The 21,085-nt window shown below is 36.6% G+C and overlaps 1 protein-coding gene across 5 annotated transcripts in view; it reads left to right on the top strand.

Annotated features, from left to right (window-relative positions):
* Positions 1 to 21,085, top strand: part of pps (protein partner of snf) — a 656,065-nt gene that overhangs the window by 104,481 nt on the left and 530,499 nt on the right. For 3 of the 5 annotated variants that reach the window (XM_090386465.1, XM_090386462.1, XM_090386463.1), the window contains one exon: positions 19,756 to 19,919. The exons of 1 other annotated variant lie outside the window; for it this stretch is intronic. The gene's annotated coding sequence lies outside the window, so the exon portion shown is untranslated. The remainder of the gene's footprint in view (positions 1 to 19,755; positions 19,920 to 21,085) is intronic. One more of the 5 variants, XM_090386466.1, reaches the window with a different exon arrangement.

Genomic DNA, 21,085 nt, shown 5'->3' with positions numbered 1-21,085 from the left:
TTTCCATATAACAAGCGGATTACGAGAGACAACTTTGTACGTATTGCTCCCACCTCTGGCTTTTAGGCAATTTAGGTAATTAAAAAGTGCGAATTGAGGGTGAAAGGGATTACCATTTCATAATGTTAGTGGTAACCGTAAACCCTATGCAGTCATAAACCGAGAAGTCGCACTAGTCAATATGTTTCTCTAGCTAGTCAGAGGATTAAGAAGATTCCCAACACAGATAATAGCCTGTGGTCAACTTGTGTTGTCCTTCCCCTTTACTTTGACAAACAAGCATATGTTTTTCGGAGAAGTCAGTGATCCATGCCTTCCAGTAAATTTCTCCTGTCTATGTTTACATGGTGATATTTAAGAGTAAGAGATCTGCAGATTTACTCAATAAGTACAGGTCATGTTGAAAAAAAGTTGCGAGTTAGAGTTGAATGTGAAAGTGTCTGCAATTTTGCCCAGACACGATAGGAGGGAGTATACGATGAGAGCCTTGTCGATAATTCGGCCCTGGAGAGATTGCGCAAGGCTCAAGGGGTAGAATTTTTTTCAGCTTGGTCTGTGCTTGTTGACAGGAGAGACTGCTTCTACAGGGATGGGGTACACTTAAATAGAAAGGGTGCAAGAATATTTGCTGATGCTATCGAGGCAGTGTTAGGTGGGTCGGAAAACTGCTAACTTTGGGGGGGGATACACAGACTAAAAGGTTAACAGTGGCCGCAGGCAGAGGCTTTTAAAAGTGATTGTTTCAATACTTCTATTAGAATGATGAGCAGCCTGGAAAGCAAGGCAATGGAGATTTCCAGAACTGCTGGGAGTCATACAGAACAAGTAAATTCATGGGCTGTGTTAGGGTGACTAAGAGTAGAAACAGGTGCATGTATACTTGCATGTACACCAATGCTAGGAGTTATATAGTTAATAAAATTGATGAGCTTGAAGTGTTAGTCAAGACATCAAAGGCAGATATTGTTGGGATATCAGAGACATGGTGTCACACTGATGTATTCAGTGCAGAATTGGAATTTGGAGAGTACAATGTGTACAGAAAGGATAGATAGGACACGAAGGGAGGAGGGGTTATGCTGTTAGTTAAGAAACACACAAAATCTAAGGAAGTGCATCCAATTGATGTTGGTGGACAATGCAATGAGTCTGTTTGGTGTGACATAAGCAGTGGGAAAGGAAAAATGATAGTAGGTTTGTGTTATAGGCCTAATGAATCTGATGAGTATAATGAACAATCATGCAGAGAATATAGTGGGCCAGTAAATCAGAATGTCTTATAATGAGGGATTTTAACTTTCCAGATATTGACTGGAATTTGTGGGTTGGTGACACGCACACTAGCAGGGCTTTTGTAGATTTACTGGATGACTGTTTTCTACAGCAACATGTTTGAGAGGCAACCAGAGGGAGTAATACTCTTGATCTGATTATCAGCAGTGATTATTCATACATTAAGAATTTGCAGATAAAGGAACCACTGTGTGACAGTGATCACAATGTACTGATGTGGGAATTACTTAAAGATGTAACTACCATCAAGGCTAAAGGGAAGGGCTTTTCTTTCGTAAAGGTGACTACAGAGGTCTCAGACAGTTGTTAAATTCTGTACAGTGGGATCAACTGATTATGTTACCAATGTTGAATTCTAAATGGGAATACTGTTTAAGAAATACTGTTCAAGGTTTAGGCCTAAATGGATGTCAAATGAATTAATGAGACTTGTAGCAGAGAACAAAAATGTATGGGATGCATATAAAGTATCAGGCAGAAGCCTATGGCAGATATAAACTAGTCTGTAATCAAGTCACAAAGGAGGTTAGGCAGGCGAAGGCAGATTATGAGAAATATTTGGCAAAGGATGCAAAGAAAAACAGCAAAGAGTTCTTTACTTATGTAAACTCTAGAAGGAAAGAGATGAATCAGATTGGACCACTTAACATAGATGAGTTGACTGTTGAAGATCATGCTCACATAGCTGATAAACTGAATGAGTATTTTGCATCTACATTCACACATGAAGAGTTATTCAATGAGAGGAGTGCCTGACGTTTATCAAACTCTAACAGGGAGTTAAGTGATTTTGTAATAACTGCGAGCATATTGGAGGAGAAATTGTTGAAGTTAAACATAAAAAAGGCACATGGGGTGGATGGGATCTATCCAGTTATATTAAATGAGTCACAAAGGAAGTAAGCAAACCCTTAGCCATAATTATGAGAGGTTCCTTGGACTCAGAGGAGGTCTCCATGGACTGGATGTGTGCAAATGTATCACCAATTCACAAAGGTGGTACAAGTAACTATAGACCTGTTAGTTTAACTTGTGTTCCGTGGAAAATAATGGAATTACTGGTTAAAGAAGCATTGCAGGATCATCTAGACAAGACTGCAGTAATAGTTAAGAGACAGCATGGATTTGTTAAAGGGAGGTCTTGTCTGACCAATTTGATTGGTTACAATGATGTGGATACAAAGGAACCGAATGCCAAAAATAATTTTGATATCCTCTACTTGGATTTCAGGAAAGCTTTTTATACTGTTGCACATGGAAGACTGCTGTACAAATTGGAGAGGTATGGCATTAAGGGTAAGTTGCTACAATTGATAAAGTGATGGTTGAGTGGGAGAAGACAGAGTGGACACTGCACTTCATGGTGAAATGTTATTAGTGGAGTTCCCCAGGGTTCGATGTTGGGCCCATTGTTGTTTTGTATATTTATCAATGATATTGATGAAGGTATATCAGGTTTAATGTCCAAGTTTGCAGATGATACAAAGGTTGGCAGGGTTGTTAATGACAGTAAAGACGGTATTCTACTCCAACTTGGCGCCTCCGTAGCCAGGTGGGAAGAAGCAGCAGTACGTAGCACGCTTCTTGATTAGACCGGGGTTCGAGCCCTTCACCACCAAATACGGAGGATGCGGAAAGGTCCGGGAATGACCACCGCATATCCCGGAGCAATATGGCCTTAGTTGCTAATGCTCCTAAAAACCAAATAACAAACAAACAAACTACTCCAACTAGATTTAGATAGTTGGGCAAATGGGCTGAAAAGTGGCAACTGAGGTTTAACATTGACAAAAGTAAAGTACTGCATACGGGTAGCAATAACCGAAGAGAAACATACCAATTGTGTGGTACTGCAGGGAAATGAAAAGTGAAAAAGACCTGGGGTAATTGTGCAGTCAAATGTGAAGTTCACTGAGTAGTGCAGACTGACTGCCAAGGCCGGTCATGGAGTCTTGTCAATGATATATAGGAATTTCGCTTGCATGGACAGGGAGGTGATTATCCTGTTATTCGAGGCAGTGGTCAGGCTACACCGAGAGTACTGTGTACACGTCTGGAGGCCTCATTTTAGAATGTAAATTTGCTAGAACGAGTACAAAGAAGGGCAACAAGATTGGTGAGGGGAACAAAGGGATGCTCTTACCAAGAAAGGCCTAAGTTCTTCAAATTGCAGTGCCTGGAGAGTAGGCACCTGCAAGGTGATCTGATTGATGTGTATAAGGTCTTGAATTGGATGAGCAAGCTGAATGCTGATGGGATTATTCTACTTGCTCATATTAAGAACTTGAGGGGGCATAGATTCAAATTGAGGAAAGACAGTTGTAGAATAGATGTGCGGAAATTTGCCTTTAGCCAGCGTGTAGTTGATTGGTGGAACAGACTTCCATCTTTTGTTGTGGAAGTTTATAGCCAAAATAAAATTAAGATTGAGCTGTACAGGCATTTGGAACGAATCGTAGTGTGAAATGGAAGGTGCTTTTTTTTTGGCTGATGCTGCATAAGTTTTCTTTCTTGCATCGTATGCCTCTACTAATGCTAATGGTCAGTGTAGCTGAATATCTGTGTGATTCTGACATTTTGCATAGTATTCAAAGAACTAGTGACAGTAGAAACGTCAGGTGGATTCAGGAAACTAAGATATTACATAAACTTTACGAAAATGAAATGTTGGTAGATTTCGAATCTTCATCGAGGCTTTCACTGGGCAGAAAATGTTTTAAAATATAATCGCATACAGGCAATAATTAAAAAAAAAACATAAATAAAAACTGGTACATTATATCACCAATCTGCAAAAAAACGGCACGAATTAAGGATGATTGCTAAAGAACTTATTATTATTCAATTTATTGCATATGCTTTACCCTTGAACAGCCTTCATCTAGAAGGGTGCCTATATACATTTGTACATTATAACTTAGACAGCAAACATAGAAGTCGTACATAAATTATGCATATATTAAAAATTATGCATACATAAACATTGGTTTCTATAATATAATGCAAAAATAACATCTAATGCCACATATAGCACATACGCATATATACAGTGACACAAGCAAAAGTTAGAGACAGAAATTTATACGTATCTTAATATATACAACTAACACATATACATACAAACAAATAGTTTAAAACAAATTAATTCTTCTCTGTATAATTAGTTTCCTGATTATCTCCTGAAGGAGATAATCAGAAAACTAATACAGTTGTATGTTGTGGTACATCATGTATCTTCTGAGATCTGTACACTTTCTCATCACAGAACTTGTGCCTCTCAATCTTCAGGGTGTTGTACGTTTGGAGGATGTTAGACGGAAAAAATCTTCTAATCATTGTTAAATACTGTAATAAGCTTCTTAGGGGAATCCACGCGTAATTGCAAAGGATGCGGGAAAGCTTAGGGCCTACAACAACAAGATTGTGAACATTTGGGGTGTCAAGACGATCGGTGAGGAGCTGACAGAGGTTGCACAGATTTCTTGCAATGAGCAACTGATTCCAAGGGGTTAAACCAAGGTTTGCATACATTATAGAACACGAGATGGTGAAAGGATGGCCATTAAGACGGGACGGTTCAACCACCTTAAAATCCAGTACTCAATACCCATGAATTTTTTGATGTTAGTGAGGGAAGCAGAGGACTAGATTGTCGAGGCATACACGTGAATTGGAACAAGACATGTTTGTATGTAGTGAGTGGCAAGTTTGTGGTTATTTACTTCAGTAAGTTCCTGTCTTATCACTCACATTGTTGACAGAGTTTTTGCCTTAATGTTGGCAAAGTGTTGTTGGATGGTCAGGCCTTCATCCAGTGGTGGGATTCAGCCGGTTCACACCGGTTCGGTAGAACCGATACCTAATTTTTTGTTGAGTTCGGCGAACCAGTTGTTAAAATTGCACTTGTGATCAGGGTTCTCTCTAAGGTGGGCGCCTGGGCAGCCACCCAATGTGGAAATCACAAATTTACATTCTTTACTCTTTTTTAACGTTCATCTACGCAACAGCGTAATTCCAAGTGCCCGTAGTAATGTTCATTCCGTGCATAGGTGAAAAACATTAGACGGAACTATGCTTGTAATATTTATTTATTCATTTCATAAAACTCATCATACCTTTGATGAAATACTACATTTTTATTCCCTTGCGTTTGTAACTTAAGTAAACGAATATATAACGTAGGGAGAAAAATGCCTAACAACCAGGGAGGATGACACACTGTCATTTGTTTCAGTTTTGTGTTACGCCCTAAATTCACACAAGATATTATGAGTGCGTTGGTGTTCCCCGATCAATAAAAACAATAGGAAGCTAGGACACAACGAACCAAGAGAAATATAGAAAATAAGAAACCAAAATCAGAATTGGCCTTGGATGGTACAAAACAGTCACAAGCACAACCCCTCCAACTCGAAGAAAGCAGCACGTCAATTATTGAAATAAAGAAACAATAACTCCAAAATTGAAAATAATCTTCCTGAAGGCTGGACAGTGCAACAATATAACAATTTTAAAGAAAAATATGACGGACTGGTAATTTTTAACAAAAAGTTAGGTTGCGAGTATTGTGCAAAATATGACTTTTTAAAAGAGAAAAGTGTTCATGTGTCAAAAGAAAAGTGCTCATGTGTTACATCACCAACAATTTTCGTTTAACTAGTTGAATTGAAAAAACAAGATGCAGAGACAATATGTTCTTCAGTTATGGAAAGTTTAAATGATGTTGGGCTTACTAAGAACTACTTAGAAAAAAATTTAATAGGATTTTGCTCCGATGGTGCCAGAGTTATGCGTGAGAGAAAATCTGGAGTGAGCACTAGGATTGCAAAAGAGTTTCCAAACATAATAATATGGCACTGTTTAAATCATCGCCTCCATCTTGTTTTAGATGATTCGATAAAGGAAATAAAGCAAGTAAATCATTTTAAAATATTTATTGATAAGATATATACTATTTTTCATCAATCCAATAAGAACCAAATTGAACTTTCCAAAGTATCCGAACAACTTGGAATTTAAATTATAAAGATTAGTAGAGTTTTGGGACCAAGATGGGCTGACTGTAGTTTAAGGTCAACCCTAGCTGTGGCGCGCTTATCCAGCGCCACATCACTATTTTTATTCAAATAAAAAAGTACTTAGTTATGGCTGCCCGTCTTGAAAATATATATTTTATAACTGATTTGGCATTGATGATTGATATTTTAAACGAAATTTCTCTTCTTTCAAATGCACTGCAAGCAAGAAACATAGGCATACTAAAGGCTGAAAAACTCGTGATAAGATCTATTAAAGCATTTCAAACTCGGAAAGGAAAAGGGTCCATTCGAAAAAAAAGCTGATGAATTAATTACTTCAGAAACCTTCAAAAATATAAAATTTGTATAAAATCATCGATTTGTCAGGAAAGACTTTTAGAAAACATCGTAACAAATTTGAAAAAAAAAGACTAATGGATTGTGAACATTTAAAAGCAAGTTGTAGCCAATTTCAAGATAGGAATAAATTACAATTTCTCAATTTTTTGGAGACAGATTACTGGAATATTGAAGAAGTACTGAAGAAAGCAGCCGAAGAACAATTGCTCGTATTTATTGACATTTTTGATTACCAAATTGATTTTAATGATTATCGAGATTTCGTCGAAAACGTTATAAAAAATTCATAGAATTATGCAATTCGTGAAAGTGTCCAAAGAGCTAAAAATATTTTCAGAACATTTACTGTAAGTTCAGCAGAAGCGGAAAGGGGTTTTTCAAAGATGAACATATTATGTTCAGAGAACTGTTTCTAATAAATCAAACACGACTATTAGTCTAATCGGCCTACCTCTAAAGGAATGGGATCCTACTCCTACAGTGAAAAGATGGTTAAGGGTAAATCACACAGCCGATGATGCTCGGATAAAAGAGAAATTGCAAGTGAGGACGCCAATCAAGAAGCAATAAGTTTCATTGTTTTTTGTCAGGTATTATTTCATATTTTTTCATTAATATTTTAAAACTCTTTCTTATAACATAATCTAGTTTTGTGGACCTTTTTTTATTGTTCTTATTTAAGTATTAACTGCATGAAATAATAAATTACCTTTCGATATATAGTTTTTTTTATACCTAGAACGGTCATTAGGGCAGCGAACCGGTTGTTAAATTATTTGAATCCCACCACTGCCTTCATCCCATGCAAGACCTTTTGAACGTAATACCATTAATGTAGATGTCTGTGTTCATCTTCTTCAGGTTGGTGAAACCATTTATGCTGACTTGGTTAGGCCAATATTCTCAAGATAATGGTCAAATTCTTCTATTAGGGCAGTGACATGGGCATTGGTTATGTCAGATTTGTCACCATGTTTCCACAAGATGAAGAGTTTTATATCATCTGCATAAGAGCTGCAGTCAGGATGCGTAGAGCGAAAGGGGTCCAAAGCGGCAGCAAAAAATAGAGCAGAAAGGGGACTTTGGGGACATCCTCTGTAGATGATGTGGTTCGATTGAAAGATCCTGTGTTCAACCCTCAAATGCCTTTGTTTGAGAATGGAAACAATGATTTTTAATAAGCTTCCCTGTATTCTGAAATGCCTTTCAAGTATTGCCATTAAGGCATTGATTGAGACATTGTCAGAAGCAGATTTAATGTCTAAAAAAGATTGCATCAATCTGTTCTTTGGCGTTCAGAGTCGTTTGAATCCGAAATAGGGTGTTCATTAAATTCGTCACAGTCGATCTCTTTGGAATCACAGCGTGTAAATATGGAGGTCTTTGCTGGAAAAAATGCACGACAAGGATTGGCAGCAGAGTCTTCTCGAAATTTTTTTAATAAATTGCAGCTTATAGAGATGGGACGAAATCATACTATTAAAAAATTCTAAAAAGTTAGAACTCGAGATATCATAGTGGTCACGAAAAATGCACCACGCGCTCTATTCATCTTGATGTGGAAACTATAAAGATCGGTTGTGTGTTCGGGCCACAAAGTAGCGTGCGGATGGCAATTGCAGGTTGGAGGAATTATCCTACTTTGTGCAAACATTTTGAATCAGAAGTTAAATATTCCTGATTATTAAATTGACTTTTAATCTGGGATTTCGTAACTATTTAGCACTAATGAACAACATCCTGCAGGAGTTCTCTTATCTTTCAGAAGCTTTTCAGAATCACTATGGTAAAAGCAGATAAATTAATTATTCTAACAATGCTATCGCCAATTTGAAAAATTCTGAAGGAAATTATGAAGCTAAAGTTGAGAGCATGTTGAAGTGGAAAGAATTTGAAGGAATCGAAAGGAAGACATTTAAAAAATTACATCGTGATGAGTTATTAAATGTATTGTTTTATCCTTAAAAGATAAGTTATTAATGCACCAGAGCGATTATAAATTAAATAAAGAAAATAGTGATACCATTGAAAGAAATTTTAAACATATGCTACTGGAAATTATGGAATATGAAAGAACTTTCGTCTGGGTAGCAAGACGGTGAAAACTGAATAAGAAATTTAAGTTTTCTGATAAAATAAAATATGAAATAAAAATTAATGATTTTTGAAATTTTGTCAAAGACAGTTTATCAAGTGAAATTCCCTTTTCCATTAAGAAAGCCAGAAATATCTTTTGAAACCATTGCGTTTAACAGTGCTGAAGCTGAGTGAGCTTTCAATGTAATGAATAATATTGTGTGAATGAATGGATAAATGAATGAATAATGTTGACAATTAAATATGTTGCAGATTATGATGACCATACATCTAAATGGAAAGCCATTGCTTCAATTTGATCCAGATTGTTACATCAAATGATTCCTCTGTAAAAATCGCTCAGCTATTGAGCAAAGCAGAAGATTGACAACAAATATTAATAAAGCAAATTGTATATGGCAATTTTTAGAAGAAATTTTTCTTGAATATTTGTGTAATTTTTTTTTTTTTTCATATAATCTGTGATTTTTGTGTACTTTTTCTAGAATAGTTTGTTTTTTATGTAATATTTTTTATGTTGTGGAATTTTTTGTGATAGTTTGTTTTTTATGTAATATTTTTTATGTTGTGGAATTTTTTGTGATAGTTTATATTATTTGTGATATGGGAAATATTTTGTTATTTTTTATTTGCAATATTAAAATTTTATCATGAAGAAAAATGTATCGATTATATTTCCCTAGTTGTAAAAGAAAAAAGTTGTGCATCTGCTGAGCACATGCGGTTGATGGTTTTATGTGAAACATCCTTCGCTTTTCTTTTAGATATTTTGATTTGTATATATTGATTACGAAATAAAAGATCTTTTGTATTGTAAATATTTTATTGATCATTCACAAATTTCCATAATTTCTACAAGATATAGTGGATTTATGATAACTATAGTAAGAGATGTATACTTGCGATTGCAACATATCTAAATGTCTCTGAAGACAGCGTCAATTGAGTTACCCAATCTTTTAGTTGAAACGACATATGCAGCTGTTCAGGGCACCTAACAACGGAACATTACATGCCCCGAACAGCTGCATATGTGAAAATGCGAGATGAAAAAAGAAATTGTTGACAAATCTTTGTATTATTGCAGTCATATGAAAAATACTTGCAATCATACTTACCGCAGGAAGTATGATTAAGAATATTCAAAAATTCTAAAAAGAAAGAATCTGAGATATCGTAGTGGTCACGAAAAATGCGTCACACGCTCTAATCATACTACTAGTGAGCGCTCCGCATAGCTAGTGGTGTGAGCGTAGCATATCTGGCAGACATTGCGGATGATGTCACCTCCATGACCGATCAGATTTACTCGGTTGTTACATCCCCCCCCAAGGATGTTTACCCTCAAAAAGTTGGCATAATTGCGAGCCCATTATTAAAATATTCACAGCTCACCACTGCGTATATATCTTCACCAACTCTCTAAATTTATGATGGACTGTTCGCCTTTTTTTACTTGATTTGATTTTTCTGGCTCACCATTGTAACATAGTTCGGACAATTTAAAAATTTTTTTTTTCAATAACTTAGTTTTTCTCCTTTTTTGTGAAAAAAAAAGAGAATAAAAAAAAGGTAAAGTGCAGCCATTATCAACCCACTGCAGGATGGAAGCCTCCTCAACAATTCACGTTGAGGGAAATGGACCATAATCTGCCACGCTGGCCCAGTGCGGATTGGCAGATTGACCGTATTTAGCAGTCAGGGGCTTGAACCCCGGTCTACTCAAGGAGCGTGTGCTACTACACTCTCACTCCTGACCACTCGGCTATGGAAGCCATAAAAGAGAATAACAAAATAATAATATAAAAACTACTTTAAAATTAGATTTAAAAAAATTTTTTTATGAATTTCTGCTTATTTTTTTTTTTTAAACAAATTGGCCATTAGGTGTGTCATGATAATCTCCATTGCAAAATAGAAACATGCACTAATTGCATTGTTCTTTGTGATATTTCATCGGCTTGTGTGGTGTGAAGCTGATTAATGTCTTTCAGTGAAATGCTAAAGAAATGTCTTTTGAAATTTTATGACATAAAATTTCAGCCGACTGGGCTAGCCGGGTGAGTAAAGTGCCTGCCTGGCAACCCAAAGGTCGCGGGTTCGATTCCCGCCTCAGGCTTGGATCAAAGTACTGAAAAAACCTTGGGAGGTGCATTATGGCCACAGAAGCCTATGCGCCAACAACTACAAAAAAAAATAAAAAATAAATAATAAAATAAAATTTCAGAAGACATATATGCATGATTTTCCATGTATTGTAAACTCTGAAAAAGGTAACATGTTTGCCTTGTTACCTTGTTGATATTTGCAAAAAAATAAGCATAATGAAAGTGTGCAATGCATATAAAGAAATGCACAAACACAAAATAGTTGCTGCTTTTCATGGTGATGATGATGGTGTCATACATACCAAATGTTTATTTGCCTAGAACAACGGTTTCCAAACTGTGCTGTGGCACCCTAGGGTGCCACAGCACAGTTTGGAAACCACTGTGAGTTTGATGTGGCACCCTAGGGTGCCACAGCAAACTCACAGTGGTGCCGCGAGATATTTTAAATTTTTGAGGGAAACAGCAATACTCGGCATCTGTCGGACATCGTGTTAACTACTAGCTCGAGATAGTTCACAGTTTCAACTTTACTTATTAAGTTGTTTGGTCCTAACTACTTAATAAACGGAACTGTTAAGTACTTCTTTTGGCCTAGTGGCACCGTGAAAAATTATTGAGATACTGAGGGTGCTGTGAACCAAGAAAGTTTGTGAACCTCAGGCCTAGAGCATAATCTTCCTCTGAGTTGTGCTGATCCTGCTGGAATGTTGTTCAGAAATATGTTTGCTAATAGCAAAAAATCAAAAAATACAGTTCTGGAAGAACAAATAACAAGCATTGTTAGTGAAATTGCATGGATGGAGAAAGAAGTGGTAGTGAAATGAGCCATTTTTGATTACTGCTGATGGCAGTAATCAAACTGATTCTAAACTATATTATCCAGTTGTGCTGACCTTTTGTAATAAAAAAAAAAAAAAAGTCATCAAATCAAAAGCAGTTTTGTCTCAGTCTCATCTAATCAAAAGGAGTTTAGTCTCCAGCATTGGAGGTGACTAAACAAGATACAACATTGGAGACATCTGAACAACCTGAAAGCATCTGGGGTTCTTTCAAAAAACTGACACCTAGCATTGATAATGTACCTGTTATGGTAGGTTAAAAATTAAAGTAGAAAGTTGAAAGAGGAAATTAGCATTAGTGGAGGCATATGATGCAACAAAGCAAGCTTATACCGCATCAGACAAAAAAAAAAAAAAAAAACAATTTCACACAACCATTCCATCTAGCAGTTTGTCTAGTTCCTCCTTGAATTTATTTAAGCTATCAAATTCCACAATGACAGATGGAAGTTTGTTCCAGCAATTAACTACCTGCTGGCTAAAGACAAATTTCTGCACATCTATTCTACAGCTGCCTTACCTCAATTTGAATTTATGCCCCCTCAGGTTAGTAATCTGAGCAAGGGGAAGAATCCCACAGAATTTAGCTTGATCAACCAATTCAAGGCCTTATACACCTCAATCAGATCACGTTGCGGGGCCTAGTCTCCAGCTGCTGCAATTTGCAGAACTTAAGCCTTTCTTGTTAAGAGGACCCCTTCGTTCCCCTCACCAATCTTGTTACCTTTCAGATGTAGAGTTGCTCGAGCAACTCTACATCCTTCCTAAAATGAGGCCTCCAGACCTGTATGAAGTACTCTAGGCGTGGCCTGACCATTGTCTTATACAAAGTAATAATCACCTCTATTTCCCTGCTAGAAAAATTCTTGTATATCATTGACAATACCCCATGACCTGCTCTGGCAACCTGTCCGCATTGCTCATAAAACTTCATATATGACTGCACAACGACTCCCAGGTCTTTTTCATTTTCTACCAACCTAAGTGTAGTACCACACAGTTGGTACATTTCTCAGTATACCCATATGTAGTATACTTTGCATTTGTCAATGTTAAACTTCAGTTGCCACTTCTCAGCCCATCTGCTCATATTTTCTAGATCCTGTTGCAGTAGCACACACTTATTGCTGTCATTATTAACCCTGCCAACCTTTGTATCATCTGCAAACTTCGACACCTAGCCCTTCATCAATATCATTGAGAAATGTACAAAAGAACAGTGGGCCCAACACCAAACCCTGTGGGACTCCATTAACACGTTCGCTGCTGGTCATGAGTCGCCATGCTATCTCCAATAGCGTGGCACAGGAGTAGGAGACTGTCATCAGAAGCCGACTGTGTTTCCATAACGAAAAAGCTTGAAAATTGGTAATAAGAGATTGTTAGGTATACTATATCAATACAGTGGTACCTTGGATTACGAGTAACTTGGTATGCGAGTGTTTTGCAAGACGAGCAAAAATTTTTAATAAATTTTAACTTGATAAACGAGCGAGGTCTTGCAACACGAGTACAGTCAGTCCTCGTATAACACGTGTTTACACTACACGAATTCGATCATACACGATTTATAAATAGGGGAACGATATCTTATATAACACGAACCGAATTCGCTTATGCACAATTAGCCTTTGTGTTTACAAGAAATGTCAGTCGAACGCAGAATCACCCCCAACCGAACGCAACCCGATAGGAATGAAGAGAAGATTTTGAAAATGTATTTATGGTTTTTTATATCAGTGAAGGGGAAACACATTTCACCATAATAACGTAAAAACCAACACAATTCCAGCCATCGGTATAATCGCAAAAGCAATTAGATCGAGTTTACTACCAGTTTATAACAGATTCACTCGCAGAAACGCGACTGGAAATTGTTTTTATTGTTTTATGGTAGTAACCCCTAGAAATATGCTTTAGTAAAATGTGAGGTGTTAATAGAGTTGTCTCTGCCTTGACGGTGTTGTTTATTCAGTTGCTACACGCGCAGTTTTGTTTATGTGTATCAAGCGTGCCTCCTCGTTTTGTAATTGTGCTTTATTCCCTAAAAATGAGTAAAATAATTAAAAGGAAGCATCCTGGCGAAGACACTGCAGATTCAGAGAGAAAAAAAAAAAAGCAATATCGATAAACAGAGGCGGACTGGGTCAAAAATTCTTACCCGGGAAAATTTATAGTGGCCTCATACTACGGTTTATGGCCAGAATCACACCGGCCTCCGGCCCACCGGGCTACACGCGTGCAGCTTTGTTTATGTGTATCAAGCGTGACTCCTCGTTTTGTAATAGTGCGAGCGATGAATCTGATTTCCGTGAAATCCTCAAAAGGAGGCAAAAGCAAGTGTCATTGGAAAGATTCCTTGTTAAAGTTGCACAAAAAGAAAAAATCAACAGATAGCAGTGATTCCGTTAGAGACAGTGAAAGTCGTCCTACCCAATAATTAATAAATTCGATTGCTTTATGTATATTAAATTTAAATATTAAAAATATAAAAAAGGTATGTATTTTGTATTAATCATTTTTACAGTATATGAATATTTTTGAGTTTTGGAACAAATCATCTGGGTTTCCATTATTTCTTATGGGGAAATTCGCTTTGATATACGAGTGCTTTGGATTACGAGCACGTTTCCGGAACGAATTATGCTCGCAAACCAAGGTACCACTGTATTCAAGTGTCGTATGAGCAGTTTCCAAAAGATTTTGAGATTCACGTGATAGGCACTGGAGGTCAAATTTGGCTTTAAATGCCGCATCACGCACTGGCGCGTGACACAAAAACATAATATAGTATGTAAATAATAAAACAAAAAAACATAGTAACATTAAGAAATACGTTTTATTTCATACCGAACCAGTACAGATTACAAATACTATGTGTAAGAATGTTACTTATGTATAATGTTCGCACAATCTAAGCAATAGCTGGGTGATCCTTCACAAACACTGCAGATATACATTGTATCCTTATGTTTCCTTTCGGAATATCAACGTTTGCATTGCTTCCTCAATATATTTCCACCTTTTCTTTCTTCCCGTGGTTTGAGCACATGTTCCAGTTCAGGTACATCATGCACAGTTTGAGGGAGATCAGATGGCTGTTTCAGTAAAGATCTGATCACTGATAAACGGAAGTCATAAAGTTGCACCTTGTTATGTGAATATTTATTATAGATATGGTGTGCTTTGATCATTATTAGTTGCAAAATATGCATATTTATTTTTGTAGGGCACCTAATGGTTTTCCTTTCGTAAGGATAATATGCAAGCATTTGATCTTGCTTCTCAGTGCCTGACATAAACCTATTATACTCAATTATAGACAATGGTTTTGATTTCAGTTCGTCTCGTTTGTTCTGCATTTTTACCCTATCATTTTGGTATTCTGTAGATATGTAACTGACATCTCTTCTGTCCTTCCACTTAGCAATCATTACACCACGGGCACACCTTGATAAAGTTTCCCCTTTCTTCAGCTTTTTTTCTCGAACCTCTTTCGGAAATGTTTTCCTATTACTTCTGATTGTCCCAGTACAATGGGTTTGTCTGTCAGAGAGACACTTAGCGAGTTCATAGCTATTGTAATAATTGTCCATAAATATGCTATGCCTGACATCTAACATCCCATAAAGTAAGTTCATGCGACTTTTTGTGCATGTTCTTTTCCACCAGAATCATCCAACATACCGGTATATACTTGAAATTTGATAACCATGCCAGTAGGCGTTGTGATCATATATATATATAACTTGATGCCGTACTTATGGCGTTTGTTTTGAATGTACTGTCAAAAAACAAGCCTTCCATGCCTCACGTCCTGGATAATATATTTCCGACATTCGTGCATTGAACAGATTCACCATTTTTCGAATTTTATATAGGCGATCCCGTGGACATACCTCTTTCTTTTCTGGATTTTTTGCAAAATGCAAGGCCCGCAGTAATAATAAGAAACAATTCCTGCTCATGTTATCGGCGAACACATGTAATCGAACAGCTTATCTGTTTTCCACTAATCTTGTATACGGTTCAGTCGAATGGTTCCCATATGTAAAATTAATACTAAAAATACCAGCATTTCATCTCTAGTGGTGTCCTTCCATGCATTTATTTATTCCAGAATGTTCTTTATTTTCTCGGGGAAGAAGTATTTCATGAGCATAAACATTTGTTTGTGTAATTATTTCATCCAAGATATTGTCGGTCAATAAATGACGAAAGTAATCTATAGGATTATCACCTGACACGGGTTGCAGCAAAGACTCGGATTTTGTGAAACGAAACTGTTTCATCGATGTTACGTCATTTTCCCACATGACATTTTCCAACTTACCGGAATCCTGCAGTGGAAGTGTAGCCTCTTCCACAATATCTTCTTCATCTACACTTTCCGAATCTGAAGTGTCCTTTGGAGGGATAAAATCTTCGTCATCGTTGTAACTGACGTCACTGGGATATACGTCAGATAAATCCTCCAACATTTTTGCAATTTCTTCATCTGTAAGGGATTTTTTATATTGCACCTTTCTTCTTTTTGGGTGCGACTGGCCTGCTAAACTGTCATCTGCACAACTCATATTACAAGGCTTTTCCGCACATCACGTAACAAAATGTTCAACGCCACATACTACACCAACTACATACAGTTTACACCCTTTACTTAACGCCAAAACAACTATACACAGCAGAAACACAATGCCAGCTGAAGTTGACAACTTCATACAAAAGTCTAATGAATCCTGTGCCCGTGCGTGATTGGCTACTGGGTAATGATGCCACATCCTGCGCCTGAGCATGATTGGCTCTTCAGTACTGCTGCGACATCACGCGCTGGTGCGTGATCGGCAGTGAATGTGTTAATAACATTAGTCCACGAAAAGCAGCATTCATTGATTACCACTCTGTGTCTTTTCATACTCAACCACCCTTTTATCCGTTGTAGCAACTTACCCTTAATACCGTACTGCTCCAATTTGTACAGTAATCTTCCATGTGAAACAGTGTCAAAAGCTTTCCTGAAATCCAAGTATATGGTATAAAATTATTTTTTGAATCTATTTTTTGTACCTTTGTAATCACATCATAGTATCTAATCAAATTTGTCAGACAAGACTTTTCCTTAACAAACCCATGCTGTGTCTGAATTATTGCTGCAGTCTTGTCTAGATGATCCTGCAATGCACTTTAACCTGTGACTCCATTATTTTACCCGGAACAGAAGTTTAACTAACTGGTCTGTAATTACTCTTGGCACCCTTTGATCCTCTTTTGTGAATTGTGGATACATTTTCACATCTCCAGTGCTTGGGGAGTTCCCCTGAGTCCAAGAATGCTCTCATAATTATGGCTAAGGGTTTGCTTAGTTTGTTTGTCACCTCCTTGAATATAACTGTATTCAAGGAGGTGGCAAAGAAACTAACATCCCAACAACCCCTGCCTTTCTCTTGTTTAACCGCAACAATTTCTCCTCCACTTTGCTTTCAGGTATTACAAAATCATTAAGCAACTTGTTACAGTTTGATAAACAACTGGCATTTTTCTCCCCTCATGTGTGAATGCAGATGCAAAATACTCATTCAGTTTGTCAGCTATTTGAGCAGGGTCATCAACAGTCGAATCATTGATATTAAGTGGACCAATCTGATTCTTCCCCTTCCTTTTAGAATTTATATAAGTAAAGAAGTCCACCACTACTGAAGTCCACTACATACTAGTGTCACCTGAGCACTTCTCAGTTTAATATCTTTTCAGAATTACCAAATTAAAGAGTACAACTGGCAATCACTATTGAGTGGCACTGACATGTTTAATTCCAGTTAATGATTCAAAAGATTTGAGAAGGACAAATTGATGAACTTGCGAAATTTTCTGAATTGGTAAAAGCAATCCTAAGCAGGCCAAGCAAGCAAGATGGTAATTCTAGGCATGTTATCCTCACTCGTGCACAAAATCTGTTTGTTATTCTCTCTTTTGACTTGAATAAATCAGTTTGCTTGTTTATTTTAAATTTTATTCCAACATTGAAAATCAGAACATAGTTCTTTACTCCTACATACCTCACATTCAGGAATTGTGAAGAATGTTATGTGCAAATTTATTTTACCAACAGTTTTTAAGTCTTTCACTGCCGTTTTGGTTACCATAGCCGACTAAACAGAAAAGATGATTCTGGCTTAGAGACCTTTCTACTGCCAAAATTGTGGAGAGATAAAACAGGAGAATATTCTGTTTTTTGCTCAGTATGGAATTATTTTTTAGCTCCATGTGACTACATGGTGCAGAAGTTCCTATTAAAAAAAGTCATGTTCTTATGTGAATGCTGAGATATTAAAATTTTTATTGACTGGCAGTGCATCGTTTTACAAGGAATCATGAAATAGATGTTGTTATCCCATGTCATTCTTGCATTTTAATAATTTCTTATAGCAATTCTGTGTCAGAGAATATTGAATGAGGTGAAAAAAAAAATGCAAACCGAATTCAGATCTTCTCTTTCTTATGCAGTTTTGTAAATTTTAACTAGTTCTGAACAGCAATACTATTTTAGTAAATTAAACTTTGGTTTAACGTTTCTGAAGAAGTGTAGTCTGCTACTTCTTCAGAAATGCCAAGTGTATTTCTTGAAGCTATCATAATCAGCTGATGTCTAAAAGACAATCCAAACAGATATCCACAGGTAGAAAAATGTTAGGTTAACTAATCTTTATATGTATTTTGTCATGAAATTTCATTTCTAGTGCATTGTGGACTACAAAAAATCTTGTGTTATTTCCAAAAAATTCATGATTTAATCCTGCCTGCAAATACCTAATTTCCAGCTTTTGGAAATTCAAATGTTAGCAATGATGCTTTTGCCCTAGTTGCTTATAATTTTCAGATTATTTCAATGTAAGCATTAATTACTAGCAAGTTGGGCTACTGGTACTTTCAAGTTTAAACCATATTCACTTGCGAATATTGAATTTAGCTGAATAAAAATATTTTGGATTATCAGCAGCTGATCAGGTTCATTAGTATTATTATTTCTAATCTTCTTATGCAATATTGTTGATTCCTTTTCTTATAGTACTCATATAACCAAAAAAATCTTCTGCTGTTGTTCTTTATGCTGTTAGTCAAAGACTTTTCATAATCTGCCCTCATGTGCCCTATTCTGCATCTAGCTTTATTACAAAGTCACTTTTGTTTATGATAGGATTCAGTATTTGATATTCTTAGTCATCCCAGTACCTTTCCTTCTCTGCTGTTAAAGTAATCAGTTTTTGTAACATTTATTTTGTTCTTTGCTTTGAACCATGCATATCTGTTAATATAAAAAAAAAAAAAATGTAAAGTGCAGCCATTATCAACCCACTGCAGGATGGAAGCCTCCTCAGCAATTCATGCTGAGGGAAATGGACCATAATCTGCCACGCTGGTCCAGTGCGGGTTGGCAGATAGACCGTATTCAGCAGTCAAGGGCTTGAACCCTGGTCTACTCAAAGAGCGTGTGCTACTGCACTCCCGCCCCTGACCACTCGGCTACGGAGGCATATAAGTTTAGTAATTACCAGAATTTCTTTCTTTAGCAAAGCTACTAGTTAGTTCTATTGAAAATAATTCTGTGATTATTGTAATCCCGTTTGTGAAACAAAATCCTTTCAGATGTTTTTGACAATTTTATCTATGGATAAATCCTACATTTATATTCACTATAAATGTAGGACTACAAATGTTAATAAAAGCTCATGAATCCTTGTTAATAAACTTATCAAAGTTATTGCTTTTTCTTTTTGCATTTCTAATACACACATTTAGCAAGTTAGGATATGTTCTACCACTGTGGATGATCAATTTATAATTCCCATCTATATATATAGCCAACTGTTTTTTTTTTTTTTTTTCTCCCAGCACCTTTTTATGAAATCTGTTAGAACTAGAAATGCATTTCATTTTCTTATATTATTGAATAGCATGCATGTATCCAGTATTAGTCTAAGTTAAATCATTCACTACAGAATAACATTTTAATTATAAATTTGTTTTCTTTTATAATAGCATGGGCCTCTTCTGTTGGAGGAGAATATAGGATTTGCATCCCATCCTCTTGATTTGTGTTCTTGTTGGCTGCACTCCACTTCAGGATGTTTCCTTTTAATGCATGGCATGGTGCTACAGGAGTGAAGAGGTGGAGTTCACGAAACTAAACAGTTATGCGAAAAGTATAAGCAATGTTTTATGTCTTGATTTGTCTGATCTACATAACCATGTAAAATATACTGATGAACAAAAGTTATTAAAATTTGCACCCTTGCTCTTTTTAACTGAAACTGAAATTGTCCATGTTGATCAAGTAACTGATGCAAATTAGCACATGTACTAATCATTCTGATGTGCATATATGGATGGTTTTAAATAATTGTCTGATGTGATATAAGTTGGATTGCACATGGTCACTCAAAACGGTGTCAGCGTGGGTACTGTATGAGTGATCCATTACAGTGGAGAGTAATTGGTAGAATGGGGGATGGAAGCAGATCAATCATAGGTGGTGGTAATAGCAAGGGTTCTGAATGTCCACCTGGAGATAATTCCAGACGTAGTCAATCCCTGTGGCATTGACAAATTACACCTCTGGCAAATGACTAATATCTGACCCTAATTGCCAAATGACATAAGAAGATTCCCCACAAATTTGTTTTCCCATTGTATGTGGGGAAAAGATCTGTATGTTAGAAGTATATATCTCTTGCTCACACTTCAAGTAGACCATTTTAGCTGGTGTTACAAGCATGTCATTTGGATCCAGGAGTAGTGGTTTGATATGATGAATCTAAACTTGTGGGTGAGTTCAGCTTTAGTTTGCACTCTGATATTCGACATATCCTCATTTGTGTGGGGGTTAGGGGAGTAAAAAGGAGGGGGAGGGACTTGAAACCAGTCCATAAATATTAGAGAAAAGGATCACATAGAAGGTGTTCTGGGCAAGCTTAAAATATATGTGTGTGTGTAGAGCCACACATTATGGAGAGAGAGAGGTAGGGGGACTTGTTAGGTATGAGAATGAAATCCTTGAATCCTGTGTCAGATTTTTGGGGACACAGTGGTTCCTCCACCAGTTTCTTTTAATGGATGACATTGTGCTACTTATGGAGTACAGTTATTTAAGGGCAGTTTTTTTCAGAGTGAGGATATTTTACTAATCGAGTGCGATACCACTTTCTGTTATGTATTAGGTTTTTGGGGAGGTTCTCTGTAGCTACTACAGTACATTACAGTACAGTGCATTTGTCACTTGTTTAGAGAGGCCTGAGTTTGAATTCTTTCAGAGACTGGATTATTGCTTAATGGGTTTTTTTTTTTTTCCCCCAATTGAGTCTGTAATTAG

Source organism: Mastigoproctus giganteus, chromosome 12 (assembly GCF_048544385.1).
Source record: "Mastigoproctus giganteus isolate SK-2022 chromosome 12, ASM4854438v1, whole genome shotgun sequence".
NCBI lineage: Eukaryota > Metazoa > Arthropoda > Arachnida > Uropygi > Thelyphonidae > Mastigoproctus > Mastigoproctus giganteus.
This window is presented reverse-complemented; position numbering and strand designations above follow the sequence as displayed.